The sequence below is a fragment of the Gallus gallus genome, chromosome 2 (genome assembly GCF_016699485.2).
Source record: "Gallus gallus isolate bGalGal1 chromosome 2, bGalGal1.mat.broiler.GRCg7b, whole genome shotgun sequence".
Classification (NCBI taxonomy): domain Eukaryota; kingdom Metazoa; phylum Chordata; class Aves; order Galliformes; family Phasianidae; genus Gallus; species Gallus gallus.
The window spans coordinates 28605991-28626263 of record NC_052533.1 but is presented as its reverse complement, the minus strand read 5'-3'; the positions used below and the strand labels follow the sequence as shown (position 1 = coordinate 28626263).

The 20273-nt window shown below is 37.4% G+C and overlaps 1 protein-coding gene across 18 annotated transcripts in view; it reads right to left on the bottom strand.

The window, feature by feature from the left end:
• AHR1A (aryl hydrocarbon receptor 1 alpha) overlaps positions 1-20273 on the bottom strand; it is a 250483-nt gene that overhangs the window by 95939 nt on the left and 134271 nt on the right. For 8 of the 18 annotated variants that reach the window (XM_046917035.1, XM_046917033.1, XM_046917047.1 and 5 more), the window contains exons 1-3: positions 2812-2913; positions 1413-1462; positions 90-214 (exon numbers count right to left, since the gene is read on the bottom strand). The gene's annotated coding sequence lies outside the window, so the exon portion shown is untranslated. Of the gene's footprint in view, positions 1-89; positions 215-1412; positions 1463-2811; positions 2914-3346; positions 8218-17382; positions 17432-20273 lie in introns of those variants that run through there. The other 10 variants (XM_046917081.1, XM_046917076.1, XM_046917084.1 and 7 more) reach the window with 5 other exon arrangements.

Genomic DNA, 20273 nt, shown 5'->3' with positions numbered 1-20273 from the left:
GCATAGCATGTTCTAGGTCTGACAGTCTCTGAATTGTATAAATCAAATTAAAGTTTTCAGATTCTCTTTTGGACGAGATTCTGCTTTACCTTATTATGAAATTCCTTGTGTAATCACATCTGATAAGAAAGAAAGGCTGGTAATTTGTCATCAGTCTCCACAATTACGAGAAGCAAGATACTGTATGTACATAGGGAGATGGGTGCACATAGTACTGAAAAAAAACCAAAACCACACACACATCAGGATGTTTTTCTTTCACAGTGAAACGAAATAGGACTTAGAACAATTAACTGATCAGTAACATATTTAATATGATACGGTGAGAAAGTAAGAGTTCGTATTTCCCATTAAAAGGGAATATTTCCACTGGAAATAGAAAAATTGGAAGATGTTTTAATCTGCTTAAGACTAAGAACCTAAAATAATTACCACATCTTTAAACTCTGAAAAAACATAAATAATTAATCATTATCCTTAAGAGAAATTGCTATGAATATATATTTTTTTATTTTAAAAAGCCATTATATAAATATATCCTTCCTAAATAGTGAAAATTTGAATCATTTGTCCTCAGCAAGATAAACACTTTTAGAAATTTGAACACATGCAAATTGTCGTCAACAGCTCTATGTCCAGGTGGAGGCCGGTCATGAATGCTGTCCCTCAGGTATCTCTCCTGGGACCGGTGCCCTTCAATATCTTTCTCAGTGACACAGACAGTGGGATTGATTGCCCTGTCAGCAAGTTGGCAGATGACACCAAGCTGAGTAGTGCAGCTGATAAAACAGAAGGAAAGAATGCCATCCAGAGGGACCAAAAGGCATGAAAAGTAGGCCCAGGTGAACCATAATGAGGTTCCGCAAGACCAAGAGCTTGTAACCAGGAAGGAGACTGACTTTTTATGTAGTGATAGGACAAGGTGTAACGGCTTTAAATTAAAAGAAGGGAGATTTGGGTTAGATGTTAGGAAGGAATCCTTTACTCAGAGAGTGGTGAGACACTGGCACAGGATGCCCAGAGAAGTTGAGGATGCCCCACCCCTGAAGGGGCTCAAGGCCAGGTTGAATGGGGCCCTGAGCAGCCTGATGTAATGGATGACAACCCTGTGATGTCATGGGGGTATGGAACTGGATGATCCTTAAAGCTCCTTCCAACACAAACCACTGTGATTCTATAAAATAAAAAAGAAAGAAATACTGCTTTACTGAGCCTATTAGAAAGTTTGAGGTTGTAGTATACACATCTGTACTTTTGTCTTTTGATGGAATTTCAACCCAAAGTGTGGAAATAACTGAAACCAGATTACTCCTGCAGGTGAAGTAAATAGATTTGACATGAGCAACAAAAACAGACAAAGCAAATTACTTTCAAGTGTATATTCTTTTATCTAAAATAAGCAGTCCACCTACTTCTTTGTTGTTTTAAGTCCAACTCTTGCCTTGAAGAGAAGTTTTCCTCCCTGAAGTTTAAATATAAAGAATGAAAACTGATTACACAAGACAACAAGTTTTACAAATGTACCTAAAGAACACGTTCACAACGCCTTAGGGGAAAATGAAAAAATAAAAGAGTAAATAGTAATTTTTTTCTAGATGTTCCTAAATTGTCACTGGTTTTTCAGTAAGAGGTGAAGGTTTTAACTTAATTTGCTGAACTCCCAACAAATTCCTCTCACTTAAGAAAAATCTTCCCAGTTCCTGTTTTCTTTCACATCTCAGAAGGGAAGTTGAGGTATAACTTGTTAGATAGGTAAACAGAAAATTCACAGAAGCAAAGTTACGATTTCACTAAGCAAGCCTGTCTAAGACTTTCACTGAACCTCCTGGATAAGGCCAAGGATATTCCCAGTAACAAAGTGCATGCCATGGCTAGGTACAGCTACTGCTCCCCTTTTTTGTGCCTTTGTGCTCTTTCTTCCACTCCAGTCAGTGAAGGTAATTTAATTCATATTGGAAGTAACTCAGATTCAAGCATGGCCTAAATAAATGTGCTTATTCTGTCTCAAAGAATTGAAGGAAATTCCATTCCTCTTTTTTTTTCTTTTTCTGTCATTTCTTTTAGCAACATCTACACAGTACAATCAGTAGGTAACTTCTCACAGATAATCTCCACTTCCCCCCCCTCTACCAGCTCCTCTTACAGCCACTTCTCCATCCCCATTTTTAAAGGCTTACTACAGTACCGCAGTAAGTGTAGTTCAGTGGCTATATTTACAGTACAAGACTAGTCCTTTATAACTGCTTAACTGATAGGTCCTGTGGCAGGTTTGTAAAATGTAGTTGATTCAGACATCTGGGTTGATTCATAACTTTTCAAAACATCAGTACATTTCAAAAAGTGTTGGCCAAACATTTTTTCCTACTTTCCTCAGTGAACAATGTTAAAAAGTGAAGATAAGGCAGATGAACCATGCTTTCATGAACTACACAAGTGATAAGAAACAGTCTTCATCCCCAAATAAATTCATTTTACTGTCATCAAGCATCTAAAATTGAAAGTGAATACTAATAAATACAAAATAACATTGACAAAATTACACCAGGTTGTTTTGTTTATGTCACAGGTTGAAGGCCCTTCTGCAAAGATCTGCATAGCTTCTGCTACTGTGCAGTACTTTGATATGCATGTGTAATTGCACTGTTTGCCTGATTTTAATTTGGTCATTAACTAGACAAAATAAAACAGCTTCAGAATGAAGGTTTAAATATCAGCCTGGTAAACATATGATACTATGGATTGATAGAGAATCTTAGCTTAAAAGTTTGCATGTTGGTCTAATAGGAAAGTAGAAAGATGAATGAAACTCACCTTGCATGCAAGTTTCTCTGTCATCAAAGCATAGCTACCAATTTTAAGATATGCTATGACACTATTTGATCATGCCTGAGGGCTATCAAAGAGTGAAGCCCTGCTTCCCTCTGTCTAGCACCTATACAAATATAGAGATATAGACTTCCTGTAAAGTTTATCAAACACACAGGAAGGGAAGACCCAAGGTAGAGGTAGAGGAACTAGCAAAAGAATCATCTGAGCTGTGTGAAGGCTGCACTTTCATGTTAATTTCTGTATTGATTAGAAAGAGCTATATTAAATGGGGGGAAAAAAAGTATTGAAAATTGTTGAAGGGAACAGGATAGAAAAGGAAGTGTGAAATGAAGATAAGGATAAAAAAAATGAAGGTGAAGAGCTAGTCATTACAGGAGAAAGCGTAGCCAAATCTGGGAACATTATCTGAATGGATGAAAGTGGCAAAATTGGTTCTTATGGATATACATGAAAGTTGGGCACTCTGCTAGATATTAGTCTGTTTCCCTAAAATTCCAAGAAGAGAGAGGAAAAGAACCTTGTAGTTCTCATAGAGCTCAGAGGCACCAGAGCTGAGCCCTCTTCTGCACTGGGTCCTCCCTGGTGATGCTGGGCATGGAGGCCATGCTCACCTTCTGTGGTGCCCTGAGAGGTGCCAGGTAGAAAGAACAGGAAAAAAAGATATCTGAATTAAAACACACAGCAGACACGTGTAACTATAAATAAATTTAGAAAGTAAAGATACGTCAAAACCAGGGTAAAATGAATTAAACTTTTTTACGCTACACAGAAAAACCACTCTTGTTTTCTCATACAATTCTGTTATGCTGTTCTTTCAAGACAGAAGAATTTTCTAGATGCCATAATCCAATAAGAAATAGATAAAACACAGCAAACAAGTTAACACCCTGTGTACAGTTATCTGAAAATTCCTGCAGTGAGAAGATCACATACATCATAACATGTTGCTGATTCATTGCTGGTACAAGAGAAAATAATTTCCCTTCAGGGACAGTAACAGCTTATCTATTATCTCTCATCTGCAAACTGAAAGAATAACAACTTTGGAATCATAGCAAATGATCTCCACCTGTGGCACTGACGAAATACTGAAGAGAATCTATCCAGGTGAAACTGTAGAGGTGGCAACAGTAAAATAAAAACATCTGCCTGGAAAAGTCTGTACAGGACTTTGTTTGAAGAGAATAAACATAAGGACAATGTTCAGTCAGTTCCTGTAGTGGAAAATAAAGAAAAATATAACCAGAATGTACAGCTAGGCTGTAACCAAAGAAGAAAAAATTACATGTCTTCTGTCTGAGTTTGGCATCTACAAAAAACAAGAAGTTCCTTTTCTGAGCAAGTTTCTCTTCTTAATAACTTCCTAATCTCCCAAGGTATCATTTTTTATTTTGCTCCTTAATTGAGGAAGTAGAAGCAAAAAAATTAGAACAATAGATTGCAAAATATCACAACAGAAAGATACTATTTTAGAGACGGATTAATCTGTAAAAGCAGAAACTGTACTTCTGAAATTTAAGTGTCTGGATAAGCAATTACTATATTTAACAATATGTAAATGCTGAATACAAATGTTTGGGTTTAGCCACCAAATCTTACAGAATTTTTCTTACTGTTGCTCCAGAGTAAGTGAAACTTCACTTTGACTCAGACTGGAGCCGTCCAATACTCCTGAGTTGTTCTGAACTATACTGGAGTGGTGAGATAGACAGTGCCAACCACTCCCACCAGCTCTGGACACCTTCAGCAAAAATCCTTAGGGGGAAATCTGTCTCAGGGTCTCATTTCAGTTCTGTCTTCACACAGTTTTAGCTTCCTCGTCCCAGGAAAGGGAAGTGTCCCAATACAGGCGCTTACATGCCCTGTATAGTCTGTGAATGGAGATCCAAGGAGGAAGACCCAATACACATATTCCAGTTTTTTCCTATATCTTTGAGCGTACAGACAACTTTAAAGAACCCCAGTTAATTTTTGATAGATAACCAAAGACATAAAAATAAATCTTAGGCATGTCAACCTGTACGTCAACCATCTTGCCTAGCTTTCTTCTGAGGGTGAATATGTAAAGAAAAGAGCACGAGCACTGCCTGTTTGTATAGCAAGCTGATAAGTGCTAACAAATTATTAGAAAAATTTTACAGAACATGTTTTCCAAAATAGCTCTCTGAAATACATTTTACTTTATTACATTTAAAAAGAAAAAGTCTGGGGAATAGAATTAGAGCATATGAGGTCCAATTTCTTCGTCTCATCCTTCCTCGATATCGAGGATCCTAATTGATTTCCTAGGATTTTCCCCAAGCACTTCTGGTCCAGCTTAAAAAGAAGAAAAATGGAAAGATGAAGAAATTGTGCTAGGGCCTGATAGTTTGGACAGTCTTCTAACGTGTGAGGTCAGTCCTTCATAGGCTACAGTAAAGCCTGGACCCCCACGTCACTTAGTTACAACACTAGATTACTGTATAAGCTGTAGCCCAGATGCCAAAATGACAATTCTAGCTGTAGGTTGAACGTATCTGCCTTTACAGGGCGATAGATAGCATTTGAATTCAGCTTCCTATCCATCCACTGCTAGATCATGTTTGTGCCTTGGAAGTAGGTGTCCACATCCTGGAAAGAGGCATGTCTTAAAAAAATCACAGTTTTATGTCCACAGTTTTAATCTTTTGAAAAATTAGCTGTAAAAGTCATTGGAAGTAGCTGGTTTATGTTGCTCTCTGAAATGTCAGTGTGTCTAAATTGAATAAATATTTTAGGATAAGGTTAGATCTATCTTCTAATAGATAGATTTAGCATTAAACAGTTATTGGTCCTTGAATATGTGGAGAAAAATAGTACCAACAGTACTGTTATTGATAGAAATAGAACTGGAGTCTTCAGCATAAATAGACAGTTATTTTATTTGACCAGTTCTGTGAAGATTTAGATGCCTGTAATACATAAAGGAGTTATTTGCTATTGGGAGAACTAATTCCAGTAGTTCAAGAAAAGTAACAGGTGAAGCTGCAGTGGTGTAATTTCTAGGCCAGCTGAAGCTCCATGATGTACAAAAATGTTACACTGAGTGGCTGGTGGTATATATCAGGAATCAGGAAAAATTCAGTCAGCTGACCAAAGTCAACCTTCCTTACTCAGCCTTTGAGTCAACATAACTTCACCCTTACCCACTAAGTTCAGGCACTGTTGTCTAGGGCTTTACCAATGGGGAATTTTGGGCTATAGTTTTCCTTATTGTTATTGAGGTTGATAATGACTATATATGTATGTAATGAACCTATATATTTATATGTATACACACACACAAAGTAGATAGCCTCACTGTTCTCTTTAGGAACCTGTTATTTCCTGCTTTCAGTTGTGGCATTGTCTGAATTTAAGGGAGTTCCTAGCTGCTCACATTAGCATAAGCTATCATTTTATATTGATTGATTATAGAAATCTATACTTTTTCCCTAGCAAAAAGACAGTAATCCATTTTTCTATATGGCATACTGTACAGCATGTGCTTGCAGAGTATGAGCTCCTGTAAGCTTAGCGAGTGAAATCCATACCTCCCTGAACTGTACTGAACTCAGTGGTTCTGCTGTTGGCCACCAAGAGTTTGTACTTTTACCTTCATTTTCTGTTTTGCTTTTTTCCTACAAAGAAAAAGGGCATCCTTTAATGCTGAATGATTTTAGCTGAAAGTAGGAGAAAAAAACTATTTAAACTTCCTGTTTCCATAGCATTAGGAGATCTACTAATAATCTAACTACTAGCTTACGCTTGTGAACGCTGTTAAGTGTTCATCTTCATCGATCATCTTAAAACCAGTGTAATTTTAGAATCTGGAAACAAAAGCAAAAAAATCAGCAAAAAACTAATGATTCACTGATGACTCAATGTGTCGTTTACCCCCCATTTGTTGCCAAGAGAACTTGACACCCACTTCCTACCACATCATCACTACAACCAAAACAGCATTAGCCACAATATTGCTTTGCTGCTGACTGCTATTTTCTTGTGAAAATAACTGCGTAAAACAGGTTTTCTTGACATCGTCATTAAGTTCTATAGCTTTGAGTTATCAGTGGCCAGCTAGAAATCACATCAGAAAATGACAACATGATCTGCAGTTTCCAGTCTGTCTTCTGCAAAACTTTTAAATTGGTTCTGCTAAGTAACTTGAAATGAAGATGCAGGGTGCGCTACATTTGTGTAAGGTGGTTGATGGATTGTTACTGAACCTTCTGACCGAAGTTATTTTTGCAGTTTTTAGTGAATTTTCTTGACTGCTGAAACCATTTGAACAAGAAATAGACCAGCAGTAGAAGTACTTGGAAGTAATATTCTGCTTTGTAAAAAGTGTTCTGAGTTTGGGGGTTTTCTTCTGTCTGTTCTGTATTATTATTTTATGTCATTTACATCCCAACTAGATTAAATCAACGAACTGTAAACTTCTCTTACTCACTGCTAGTGAGACCAGCTTTATTGTCAACAACAACAAAAAAACCCCCACAAAATTGTAAGGGTTGGAAGGGACCTCTGGAGATCATCTAGTCCAACCCCTGCTATAGTGGGTTCCCTACAACATGTTGCACAGGAAAGCATCTAGGTGGTTCTGAGTAACTCCAGAGAAGGAGACCCCGTAACCTCTCTGGGCAGCTTGTTCCAGTGCTCTATCACTCTGAAAGTAAAGATGTTTTTTCTCATGTTCTTATGAAACTTTCAGTGTTCCGGTTTGCACTCATCGCCCCTTGTTCTGTCAGTGGGCACCATGGAAAAAAGCCTGGACCCAAACAGTTGACTACCATCCTATAGATAATTGTAGTCACTGATAATATCCCTTCTCAGTTTTCTCCAGGCTGAACAGTCCCAGGTCTCTCAGCCTTTCCTCATAAGGGAGATGCTCCAGGTCCCTATTGATCTTTGTGGCCATCCACTGGACTTTCACTAGAAGTCCCCTGTCTTTCTTGATCTGAAGATCCCAGAATTGGACACAGATGTCCAGCTGTGGCCTCACCAGGGTAGAGGTAGAGGGGAAGGATCACCTCCCTTGACCTGCTATTCATGCTCTTTTTAATGCACCCCAGGATACCACGGCCATTCTTGGCCACAAGGGCACACCACGGATTTATCTGCTCCAAAGAAAGGGATCTGAAGTGGCATCCAATATACTTTAATTGATATGTTTTAGGCTCAAAAAACTATCTCCAAAGAAAACATTTTGTTAAAACTTTCTGGCTTGGTATGCTGAAGATAGTTCATACTGGTCCTACACTTGTTGAATCTTAAAAGTAATTCTGAAGTTATTTCAAAATTCCTTTGAAAGTCCTGCATATATTTTAGCCTTATCTGTAGAATCACTCAGAGATCTCCTTTGTCCTTTCCAGACAGGTCTGTCTATCTCTGTAAAAGAATAAGTAAGACTGAAGAAAAACTAGTTTCTTAACAAACCATGTTTTTGTCAGTAATTAACTTACCATAGTACTGCTTTAATGTGTGATTTCATTTTTAGAGCTCCTGTTCTCATTGCTGGCTAAGGTTTGCAAATTACTAGATAGACTTGCATGACAATTCTTTGTCACACAGAAAATGCACCTTGAAATTTCTTTCTGTGTCGGCACAGAATGAACTCAAGGAAATCATATGAGGAGGAGCTACTCAGAAAACTCAGCACTCTACTTGGAAGAACTTTTACTGTGAACCTAGTGTTTGAGAATTCTGTACTAAAAGTCCATACAGTTTCAATTCACAGTGACGTGAGAAAGTCTTTGTGGGGGAAAAAAAAAATTAAACTTCTGTCTTCCAAGAAGAGAGTAAAACCTACTCTCAAGGCTAATCTAGTGAGAGCATGTCACTGTGCATAGAAATTCTACTTGCTCTCAGCCTCCTTGCTAAATCAAAACTCTTCTGGTTTTTGTGTAGTTGTGTTTTACGGAAAGAAGTTTTGGCAAACCAGGCACAACACTAAATATGGTAGCTTTCGTCCAGTGAAACACTTCCTCCTTAACTCTAGGTAATGACTTCACTCTCCCCATTCCAAACACTTGAAATTACGTAGTGTTCCTTTAACATTGGTGCCATAATAAGACGGGAACATAATGATAATGCACTTAGACACAACCAACCTGTTATGATTCAAAACAACCATGAAAATCTTGCTTTAGGAATTCATTACTATATACTGTTTTGGATTAAATTGCCAAAAAAAAAGAAAAAAGAAAAAAGAAAATTACTAAGGAAATATTTCTGGAACTTTGTTTATATTTTGCCTCATTCAATAAGAATTAAAAATTACAGATATTTATGAAAGCAAATTGCATTTCAACAAGAAACAGTACACAGTTGTAACTTTTAAGTATATGAAAATCTAAATATGAGGGCTATATGAAGGCCTGGGATGTTCATTTGTCTTATGTAACTGTGTCAATAGTTTTCCCATAACCTTATATCTATATGCATACATGTGCATATACAAATAAATACATAGTGAGATATTTCCACAAAAGGCTTCATTGCCTACTTGTGGATTTAGCACTTCTCATCGGAGAAAATGTTTATCACCTCTCTTTTTTGAAGTTTAAGTCCACTTGATATAACAGGAATGATCAGGAATAATTAAAAAAAATAATAGGTACATAGACTAGATCAGTATTTTCACAGTTGAATAAAAAGTTACAGGAAGGTCAGGCCATATCAATTTCTGGCCTTTGCTGCCAGAAAAGTTATTTTTATTAACTCTGTGCAGCTAGGCAGGTAAGGACCAATGTCTGAAGCTGAATCATCTTCCAAGGTGCTGAGATAGAACATTTCTCCCTTGCAACTCAAGTGTTGCAAAAACTATGTACACTAACATAGTCCTTTAATTGATCTGGAAACCAAGAAAAAGAGAAGTTATTTGCCCAACCAAGTAGATTAAAACCAGCATTATGGAAACCAGAAGCTTTCATTCAGGTTTTGGCTGACATGTTCGGGACTTTGGGTCTCTGCTACACAGGTACTGACAACCAGAGAAGAACACATAACAAACTAGTGAGAGCCCCATGTGAGAGACCTGGAGTCAAAGCTGGAGCAGAGCCCTATGTCTTTAGCGACTTGGAGAGAGACACTGAGAGAAAATGCAGACTTCAAAGACCCAGCACATTGCCAAATGAGCAAAAAGGAACCTAATTATAACTGCAAATGTGGCCAGCAGGGTCAGTGGTCCAGCTGGACACCAAGCTCTGTTTGCTTTATATTCAAGCTCCCTTGAAGCCTCCATATGTCAAATGTTAAGCATATTTTAGATAACTGTTAAAAAAAAAAAAAATTAAAACTTTAACTAGTTCACCTGAAATCAATTGGATTCAGCAAACAAAGGCTTTACTGTAATTCAGAACCTGAAAACATTTTACATTAGATAAGTACTCCATTCAATCTTCAGTAAATCACATTTTTTTTTATCGTTTTCTTCCAAAGAAAGAAATTTGCACTCATAGAAATAAGGATTAATCAGGATTTAGTACTTCTAAGTGAATAGGCCACACTCTGAGTCTTCTCAACAATATTTGCTTGCCCAAAAGGGGGAGTGAACAGCACATTGCTGTTGTGAAACTTTCCCTCACTTACTGCTAGGAAGAATGCCTTGGTTTAGTGTTTGTTTTTGTTGTTGGTTTCATTTCCCAAGGATTAAGCACTGTAAATGCAACTATAAAATACTAAGAAATTCTTTCTTGTCTTTTTTTGAGTTAAGGACAGTTTTTCGAGTTAAGGACAATTTCTAGATAAAGTGATAATAATGTGGTATTTGTCCCAACAATGAGGCTTACTTACATATTCCATACCATTAAGGTGACATCATTATTGTGTAATACTCTTCCATAGACCTAGCTTTGTTTGTTTGCCAGGCTGGATAAAAACTCATTAACTCATTTCTGTTCTACAGAAATGCTTGATGATTACAGTCAGACCTGGTAGCCCTTCAATGGCCTCATTTTTTAAAAGAAAGATCATTGCTCCCTCTGAAGAGGGACCAAATTCTCAAACCCTCAAATTCTGGGTTGCAGAAGAAGTTACTTTTAAGGTTCTACTTCTGCAGCCTTATCAATGTTGCAACAATCTATACCACTACTGAAAAAAAGGAGGGCCAATGCACTTCCCTGTGCAGCTCTAGTCCTTGTGTGACTGCTTCACATGTTGCATCAGAGATTTGGGCTGCCTGAAAGTGGTCTGCCAAGAACAAGAAGAAACAAACCCAGTAACACACATTTCATCTGGATAAAAGCATACAACTGCAATCTTAGCAGAGCTGGTGCTGACTGGAACATAGGGCACCATCAATTTTTTCCCCAAATCGACTAAACACTAGCCTACTCCCCTGCCAGCCCCAGAAATGCACCTCTGGCTCCAGCCTTGCACAGAGCACCTCAACAGTGACCCAGATAAAATGAGTGGCTATATGCCTGGACTGATAGAGATATATATATATGGTAGATAGCTACCACTCACAGTGTGGAAGTACATAGTATAGGTGGTTGAAGGCATTCATGTTGCTACCTGCTAGAGATCTCCGCTTTTGCATATCAGAAATGTTTGCTCACTTTGAAATGTTTCAAAAGATTGAAAATAATCTTTTGTCCCTACACCACTTCACTCCAAAAGGAAAAGCACAACAGCCAGGCGTTTTCAAGGTTTCCCAAGTAAAAGTTACGTTATATCACTCCCTGTTACATAATCATGGTTGAAATTAATGTCTTAGGGTATTTTTTTGTTTTTTTTTTTGTTTTGTTTTGTTTTTGTTTTTGTTTTTCTTGGGTTACTAAATCCATGCTTTGAACTCCAAGTGTTGGTATGCATTAAAGTCAGAAGAATATCAAAAGTTCACTGCTTGAAGGCATGTCTCCCTTTTTAGGCAGTGCTCAGGTCTTGAACTTTGGAAGAAAAAACTGTATTTCTCTAAAACCACTATGACTACATCTGCAGCTGTCAGGAGATCTATATCCAATAGCCCAAAAGGCATTTTGAAAAGAGTTTGATTCAATTTTTAATGTGAAAGAAATAGCTTAGTCCATTTTATTTATTCCCTTTAACCTCCATACACATTCTCCTTTCCTCTTACACTACCAAAAAGGATGTTAACACTATCTTCAACATCATCTCTGACATAAAGTATGAATTCTTGTTATAGAATTCTATATGGAATATATTTCCTCTATCCTTTAGGATTCTTATGCCAGAGCTCACTAAAATGATTCAAGAGCATCCACTAACACAACACATACTGGGGAAAAAAATATAAAATAAAATTAGATATTTATGGGCTGCTTTACTCAATTCTAAATAATAGAAAGACTAAAATAAACAATCAAAGCTAAAAACAAAACAACAACAAAAAAATCAGTAGCTCTAAGTCACTTAATAGCTTAATCTAAACCATAATTTCTACTGGGTATTGCTGAGATCCCTGCTTTTGCAAGATGTACCATATCATATACCAGTTTTGCAATTAAATACATATATATGTTATAAAGGATCGTCAGTTATCACAACGGATAAGTTTTATATCTTGTGTTTAAAAGGGGCAAAGAATGTAAAGATTCTTAGCACTCTAACACCAAGGGAGGGGGTTAAGTCATTCTTTGAGTAAAGGCTCTTCACAGAGAATTATTATAAAATAGTTTGCAGATATTTGCTTTTCTTCTGATGTCTACTTCTTTAATATTAAAGTAATAAAATTCTTATTTTGTGAGGACATATGATGTCAGTGTAACCTAGGTGGATACAGACCAGCTGCTCTCAGTGCTAGCACTTGTAATGAATGTGGCTCAGTCGCAGCCATTTGCCAATTGAATGGATGCTTTGATGATGTAGCCACTATATCTGAAAAGGCTAAGAGAAAAATAAAGGTTGGTTGAAAAAGTTCAAGAGAAAGGTATCATTCAGTGATGACGTTAAATCACTCCTCATGCAAAAAAATTAAATAATTGTTACAGCTAACTCTGTAGTTAAAATAGATTTTCAAAGTAATAAGTTAAATTTTTAAAGAAATGTCACAGAAGTGCAAAGGAATCTCCTTTTGACCATTGGTATTGGAGTTGGACCCCAGGTGATGGCCCAGCTTTAGCCGCACTCACCAGTTGCCCCAGAAAACACAGCCTATCCATGCTTCCTGATATTTTGCACTATATTTTCAAGAACAGGGAAATTCTACATCACTAGCATGATGGTGAATGTAGATCCTTCTGAGTTGACAGGCCATTTTTGCCACTTTGCCCACATTGTGAATGTATTATTTTTTTGTTCATACAAAACTGGCCTCCTCAAAGAGGTAACTGAGCAAATTATGTTGCAACAACTGACCAACATAAGGAAACATAAATAAGTTCTTGAGAAGTCAAAGACCTAAACTCTATTTGAATTAGTGTGCTAAAGAAATTAGATTTATATGTATCTCATGTTCCTTGGGCTTCTAACTGAATTAGTAAATGAGAACAGTCTTCCCCTTTCATCCAAGTGAAACTACCGCGGGTGACATTGCTCTAGTGTATAGCTGCATTTAAGTTAGGTAGTGGCTGAATATTTTTTCATTGTAACTAAATCATTTAGCCAGCAGACATTGCTGTGGGATTTAGGAAAGATTAAACTTCCAGGATCCTGCCAAAAGCAATAATTAAAGTAACTACAATCTGCTTATGTAAACAACTGTCTTTTTTATTTTAACTGGGACTTTTGCCTTTTACTAGTGTCAAACAGAATAAGCTTCCAAGAGACTCAACGTTCAAGAGGTTCCCTCTAGAAGTTGTATTTTCTGAAATGTTAACACACCACATCATTTGCATACTCAGCCCATGCTAAGGCAAAACATCAAACTCTTGAGAATTATTTACTGAATGATAAACCAAGTTTTAAACAGAAAAATTCCTGAAATCACAGTGGAGCACAAAATTTTTAATGTCTCAGAAACATAAGAATAAAAGAGAATAGATGTAATGAAAAAAAGATAACTGAGGAAGAACAAGCAGTAAGTTTAAATCGTGCTGGGCCTTGAGTGCTCAGATACTCAATTTCTCGCCCTGTAAGTTGGTAAAAGCTACCTGGTAAGGGTTGTTTATGAACATCAGATATCTGTGAGACAAAGACTCCTTTCTCCAAGACGAAAACCAGGTTGGACATAGGTTGAGGAGCAGAAGGCTTAAACTGTACTGGAAACTGTAAGCTCTGTCCATGAGTAGCAAAGTGACCTCCTGGGAAGTATGTGCTCCCTTCCCTCCTTCTCCATCGAACTCCCTCCCCATACCGCACACACAGGCTGCATGGACCTATTCTGAACCTACCCTGAAAGTCCTGCAGCAGAAAAGCAAGGCAGGCAGCCGGGCAAGTGTTTCCCAGCCTTCTCCCAGAATAAAGATGGGAAGATGAGACTCCCAAAACTCAGAGTGTGTCCAGGCAACAGAGGATTCTCAGCTAAGAAAAGCGAGGTCAAAGAAGACAGTTTTTGCTGTGTCTGACTTATGCAGGGACCTGCTTTCATTGAGACTGGACCCCTTGTGCTCATTTTTCCCCCTCTCAGGAGCCCCAAACTCTGTATGTGACTTCCTGTACATTGCAGCTCATAAGGGCTCCATGTCTACAGTTCCCAGTTTTATGTAGTTATTGGGTACTAATAGGAATTCAAGGATGTGGCCCATGACCTGTTACTTTTAGCATGTGTTTCATTTATTTTTCTATATTTCATTGCATTATTTTGGCAGGAAAATAAGGAAAATCTTGTGTCAGACTGCTGAAAACCCATTCTTAGTCACTGGCAAACCCAGCACTTAGTTTTGTATCCTTCTTTAAGTCCCGTTTTGAGGACAATTGTTTTAACTCTATTTCCCTATCCTTTAAGCAAATTAAAAACATTGTGTTAAAACCAATGCCAGCAATGTTTTCCCTAATAGACCGATAGACATACAGGGTTTATTGGCATAATTAAAGACAGACTGGTCTTAAAAAACTATTTCCACAGAGTCTGAGAGTCTGTCATTGAATTAAGAGGAAGCAGTAGATGTATTTCATGATTCCTTTGTTGTGGACCTACCCTCAAAATTCAGTTCCTAGGTAAGACTTAACCTCTCTACAATGCTCAATGGACATGATGCCAAGCAGGAGGGTTTAATAAATTTTAAATTAAAGAGACCACCAACTACTTTCACACATATTGTGTTCTGGCTCCTTGCCAATTAAATTAGCAACATCTTAGATACCCTCATAGCAGATGCTTTACAATCTTAAAGAGATCTACAAACACAGAATGCAATAAAAGGAAATCTAGATACTATTTTGTATGTCTTTCTATAGAGTTAATTACATTTCTTTGTAGTCAGTTATGTGCAAAATAGATCCTGATAGTTTATGTGAGATGCATTCATCACCGAGTGAACATACCGTACCTCCTACCTTAACCTGTGTCTAATTTGACACCAGCCTATTACTCTGCCAGAGATGGATACTTGGAAGTCTTCACTTATTTGTCTCTGCTCTGAAAACTTTACATCATTAAGTTTGATGTTTAACTGTTATTTTCTATGCAGGCCATCTCTGGCTGCCTGTGCACAGGTAGTCCTTCTATATCTGGCTCAAATTGATCTTTTAAATATTAAGTAGTTAAGGAAAATGAGTGATCAAAAGCAGATTTTAGCTGGTCATTGGTAACATACAGCCAGCCACAATCAATATACTGAGCAATACATGCCAGTCATAACCTTCAGAAGTTTCCTGACTATAAGTCAAGGTAGGAAATACAGTAGAAGCAACTTATCAGATCAGCATGTATTTGTTACTAGCATCGGGGAGAGAGAATGACAAACAGGGAAGAATTGGTTGGGTTACAGCCAGAGCTGTTACTGTAACAGAGAATTTTGTTGCTCCCTCAAGCATGTTTAGTTTCTTCTAAGAACAGAGAACAAATGGTGCACTTCCATAAGTAACTGTACCACATTATTTTACAAAGTATTGGGAAAAAAAAGTGTTTTAATCATGTAGACACCAGCTGACTCTTAGAACTACTTTTGCAAATTTAAAGACAACTGAAGTACCACAGGCTTTGGAAGCACATGCAGATATTTTCAGAGGGTTTTTTTTTTTTTTTTTTTCTGTGTGTGTGTGTGTGTGTGTGTGTAAAGACAACATACACTCCTGTTCACTTGACCCTCACGATAATACAGAACATGGACAATCGGTTGTTTTTCAGTGCCCAGGTTCAGGTGCTACAGGTGCTAATGATTGGCAGTAATCATCAAGATTTTTCATCTCAACCTACCTGACAGAGAGCATCTGAGCAGAAGAGAGATAGAGCTCTGTTTTATGAAAGCACCCTCAACCTGCTTTATGCCACATAATGGAATGGAAAGCAAAATAATAATATCAGAGCAGCAAGATCCCAGGCTACAACAGGTAAGGATTCTCTCAAACACAACAGCAGTTAGCACAGAAATAAGAGAAAGAAACTAGTTACTTTCAGAAGGCCTTAGATATGCAGAGATCTCCAGAAAGATACATTTGCCTTCCCTGCCAACCCTTAAGTGGGGTCTGGGAAGGGGTGGATCCTGACTCCAACCCTTCAGGTCACTCAAACGCATTGTATGCATCTGAGCTCCCCTGGGTTGGCCCTGCCTTCCCACCAGGTGCTCAATCACTGCTTCAAGCTGTGACTTAGCAATTCCACTACACTCCAAGTCTGCATGGCTTCAAGTATATGTCATCACTGGGGCATTCAACTCAGATCGTCATGAGTATAATGCTTCTATCAGACAGCTGAACCATTATACTGTCTGTGAAATCTCATTTAATAGTTTAATATAAAGCTGCACTTTTTAGTAATTAGGCATGCACAGTTCATTCACTTAGTGTTATAGATGGTAAGAACTTTCAGAGCAAGCAGCGTTTCTTGTGGTGATAAGCTAAACCTGCCTTTAGCTACATCTAAAAAACATCCCACAATACATGCCCAGAAAAAAATAAAAGAATGTAGCAAGGTGCTAGCTTGTAGCTTGCTATCTATTGGCATAAAAAGTTGTGAAAACACAGCAAATATTGGGATGAAAGGAGGCAGGTTTACCTAGGTCAAGTTCATCAAGCCATTGCTGTAGTTTGTATATGAAATATGTGCTTATAAAATGTCAGTTACAGATAATAAATGGCCAAACATCTATCCTCTCTTTCACGAATGTCAAGCCCATGTCAGATCTCTGTCTCATAACCTGGCTGTGCTTAGAAATCAAAGGTGAGAGCAGTCTTCCTACTGATGTGTGGAAACGAACACTATTCTATTCAGAATCTGAAAGAACATAACTCAAACCATGACACATCATCATAACCCTAAGCTTTAGGTACTGGTGATCACACCATTACAGAATGTTAAAGTAACTTGTACAGACAAGCAAAGTAACATGACTTCAGGTTATATTAAATACTTCTGGTAACAAGAAGAATCATCCAACCAGTGGTCCACTAACCTGAGAATTCTGTGGCCAGTTGGCACTGCAGCCCTGCTACAAAAGGCGACTTATAAAATTCTATTGTTTTAGCTTCAGTAAGTAAACATTTACTTACATATTCCCTGAAGTTGGAGAAGTCAGTCTCCCCAAGGGACATTCATAATCTAACTTACAAAAACAAAATGTTATCACATAGCGATAAGAGCATAGCTATACTGATATCAGTGCTTTTAGTTAGTACAGTCCCCACCTTCTCTTTCACAGAGCTGTAGCCATTCATCAGAAGACCAAGCTGAGCAGAGCTGTGAACTAAAATCATTTGAACATAACACAGCCAAACCCAATTAACTGAGTCTAAGGAAGGCATGCTACAGTTACCAAAAGCACCAAAGAAAGGTATCACTGCTTTGTAATGAACCTATGTATCAAAAACTCATGGTATTTCTTTGTACAGATCTTGTAAGCATCAGTTTAGATTAATGTAAGTTTTTAGTAGTTTGATGCCATTCTTACTAACTTCTGGAATGTGCATGGCATAGGTATGTGAGAGATCTGCTTTATACCTGCTTTGGTTGCAGAATTTCCTTAGTGCAGGCAGAACATTACCGGTAAGACTGGGAAGTCAGCTAACATGCCTATCTCTATTTACACATTAGGAAGGCTGGCTGGGGACAAGCTTGCCCATTTCACTGGCAAACTTCCCTTTTGTAACCTTCCGAAGGAAAACATAAAATTGAAGTGCTGGAATGCCCTATAGGAGGAAAAAAAAACATAACATTAAGGTAATGTGTTTTAAATAATAAAGAGCCATGTTACAATTTTGAACATTTTAAATATTTCCAGGTTCAATATTAAAATACATTGAGTTTTCTTAGTTAAAAAAAATATTTTAATGAGTATAGGAATGATTCCATTAGGGTGTCGAAGAAGCCTTTTATTGATTTTGACAAAAAAAGGCTGTTTTGACACAAATTACCCAACTTCCACTTTTTAGAGCACATTTTCATCCAAATCAGTACAGCTTTTCAGCCTTCTTGTTTTTCCTGAGTATTTAAGTAACAGTTCTCCTTGAACCATATTATTCTTGCAGAAGACAAATGGTATTGTGTATGTGCATAAATCCCGTGCACAGTAGGAAAGTTTACCTCTAAGTGACCTTCAGCATTTCATGTAATAACAGTATTCTGGGTGGATACACTTATTCTATCTGAAGTGATATCAACTAAACTTGAAATAAAGTAGAAGAAATTACAGTACTTAAATCAGGTAAGATGTATACCTTGTTTGTCAGTGAAGTTTAGAAGCTGACAAGATTACAGAAAATAAATGAATGGTGACCCCATTCACTTCCTTGAGATCAATATAAAAGCAGAAATTCTGGCATGAGAAAGCACAGAGGATTTGAGAGATGCAGAGCCTCTGTTGGCCACAAGAGTCTGAAGCAGTTGCCTATATGATGGCGTCATGGGGGTAAATGGAAGTTCTTTAAAGTCATATTGCCAGTGATTTTGCAACGTGGAGATGTTTGGTAGTTGTGTTTTGTGAGGATTATCTGTCCACAGTGAGTGAATGTATCTGAATTTTTTTCAGTGTTAAAGGACAGTGAGACACGTACATACTTGGTGTAAAGAGTATGTTTCGGCGTTAGGAATTCTTTGTTTTTGCAGCAGCTTTGGAGCACCTTTTAATAATTTGGGAGAATATTTTTAATGCTAACTATGTCTGGCACCATGAGACTGCCAGGTCTCATATTTCAAGTATTTCATGTTTGCCAAACACATGTGCAAGCTAAGGATGCCAGCAGGGAATTTAAGGTTAACTTGTTCTTTTTTTCACATTCATATTGTTTTATTTCTCCCTCCACCTAATCCCAAAGATCCAAACATTATCATCTTTAATTTTGATGACTTATAGATTTACATGGATTTGGAATAAATAATTCTTCCTTTTAATTGTTCTGATTATTTTCACTAATATAATAAGGCCCATTCTTTGTGTACAAAGAATGTGCAGTTTACACAATCTAGACCAGAAATTTGCATAAATGTCATGGAAATTTATTCTTTTTTTATGAACATACAATGTAAACACTTTATACTGTACTTAAGGTGCTCTGAAAAGTAACCCAGTCATCACGTTTGAACCAACAGGGAATAGAGTGCTAACAGATATAACATTTGTAGATTTTCATAAGAAAAACTGGTTTAGCAAAAAGAGTATCAGCAAAATACTTGCAGAGGAACAAGCACTGAGGTCCTTTTTTAAACTTAATCAGTGGGAGTAACATAGAGACCAAGGGTGCCTAGAGCCTTCCTAAATGTGTGCCAGCTGCCACTAAAAGGTGTCATCTGAATGAAAACACAGAGCCAATTATTGTCTGCATCAATTTCAGTGGGAGTTTCACCAAGATTTTGCCTGTAAGAACAATCCAGATTTGGCTCTGAAGAAAGAGTTGTAAAGGGGAAAAAAAAAAAAAAAAAAGGAAAATTAAATAACAGTAAGCTGAGTATCATGGCCTGGAAGTAATATTTAGTGAAGAGGTGCAATATGAAGATTATGAGGCGTAGGATGGAAAATGATGCCATTTAAATACCAAAATCTCAGGGATACACCAGCTATTTAATGAAGACGAACAGCTCTATGCCTTTGTTGGACTTGAAACAAACTAACATTTATAGGGATCTGTTTAAACTCTCATGTTTAGCTGCTGATCCACAGCTTATTCCACAACACAGACGCCTAATGAGCAGATATCTATGTTGGACAAGAACATAACTGAACATATTTAAATCATTTGCTAAGAAAAATAAAATTTTATGAGAAAGGAGAGGTGCAGAGGCAGCTGAAGGGCCAAATTCTGTTCTCAGTTACACATACGCAATTGTGCTGATTTTAAATTCATGTACTCACATGTAAACTGAGAGCAGATGTGGGAAGAAAAACAGATTTGGTCCGAATTTGATCAGTCTGCCTCAGCCTGAGAGAAATCTTGAGAGTTTGGTTTCT